Raw genomic sequence first — 1,852 nt, forward strand, 5'->3', positions numbered from 1 at the left:
AAGTAACTATGACAGGAATACTAATACTCATGGACAGGAGTTAGGAGAGATAGTGTGTCATTACTGTCATAAGCCAGGACATATGAAGTGGGATTGTAGGAAGTTGAAGAATAAGAAAACTCAGTTAGCTCATATTGCATCCACCACGGATACTTCTGAGAAGTCTGTTATGAAATCTGCAGATGAATATGCAAAATTTGCTCGGTATCAAGAATCATTGAAACCTCAATCTACTCCTATTACTGCCATCGTCGAGTCAGGTAAACCCAATACATGTCTTGTTTCCTCCTCTTCAAAATGGGTCATTGATTCTGGAGCTACAGATCATATGACAGGTAATTCAAGTCTGTTTTCTACCTTTCAGTCACATAAATCTACCTCTCCTGTTACTTTAGCAGATGGGTCAACATCTTGTGTTATTGGGTAGGGCACAATTAGTCCAACACCATCACTTCCTTTGTCATATGTTCTTAGTTTACCTCAGTTATCATTTAATTTAATTTCTATTAGCAAACTCACTCGTACCCTTAATTGTTGTGTCTCATTTTTTCTTGATTATTGTTTATTTCAGGATCTTACGACGGAGAAGATTATTGGTAAGGGACATAAGTCTGGAGGTCTCTACATCCTTGATACACAAGTTCCAAGATCCATAGCCTGTTCTGGAGTTGTAACCCCTTTTGAAGCACATTGTCGGTTGGGCCACCCCTCTCTCCATGTGTTAAAGCAAATTTGTCCTCAATTTCAGAATTTGTCGTCATTAAATTGTGAATCTTGTCAGTTTGCTAAACACCATCTTCTTAGTTCGAGTCCTAGAGTCAATAAATGAGCTAATGCTCCTTTTGAATTATTCCATTCAGATGTTTGGGGTCCGTGTCCAGTTGAGTCCAAAACTGGGTTTAAGTATTTTGTTACTTTTGTTGATGATTACTCTCGTATGACATGGTTATATTTAATGAAAAATCGTTCTGAGGTGTTTTCTCATTTTTCTGCTTTCTGTGCTGAAGTTAAAACTCAATTTAATGTTTCTGTACAAATATTGAGAAGTGATAATGCTAAGGAGTACTTGTCAGAATCCTTTCAAACTTACATGCTTCAGCATGGCATTCTTCATCAAACTTCTTATGTAGATACACCATCTCAAAATGGGGTTGCTGAACGGAAAAATAGACACCTTCTTGAAACTGCAAAAGCTTTGTTATTTCAAATGAAGGTTCCTAAACCTTTCTGGGCTGATGCAGTTTCCACAGCATGTTTTTTGATTAACCGTATGTCTTCATCTGTCCTTCAGGGTAAGACTCCTTATCATGTTTTGTTTCCAAATAAAACACTGTTTCCTATTGAGCCTAGGGTATTTGGGTGTACATGCTTTGTTCAGGATGTTCGTCCTCAGGTTACCAAACTAGATCCAAAATCTTTGTGTTTTTCTTGGGTATTCTCGTGTTCAAAAAGGGTATAGATGTTATTGTCCTACTCTTCACAGATATCTTGTGTTAGGTGATGTTAATTTCCTAGAAGATACACATTTCTTTCCATCTACTCCTCATTCAAGTCAGGGGGAGGATGATGATTTATTAATCTATACTGTCACATCATCTGGTTCACATCCTATTGAATTTGCTCCTACCAGGCCTAAGCCACCTACAGTACAGGTTTATTCTCGGCGACCAACCCCTCCGGATCCATGTCCTGCACCAGCTCCTTCGTTGGCGGATCCAGTCTTAACTGATCCTGTTCCTTCGTCATCAGAACTAGTCTCTAATGATGATCTTCCTATTGCTCTTCGTAAAGGTAAGCGTAAGTGTACTTATCCAGTATCTTCATTTGTGTCTTATAATCATCTGTCGTCCTC

The sequence above is a fragment of the Nelumbo nucifera genome, chromosome 4 (assembly GCF_055504915.1).
Source record: "Nelumbo nucifera cultivar China Antique chromosome 4, China Antique-T2T, whole genome shotgun sequence".
In the NCBI taxonomy this organism is placed as follows: domain Eukaryota; kingdom Viridiplantae; phylum Streptophyta; class Magnoliopsida; order Proteales; family Nelumbonaceae; genus Nelumbo; species Nelumbo nucifera.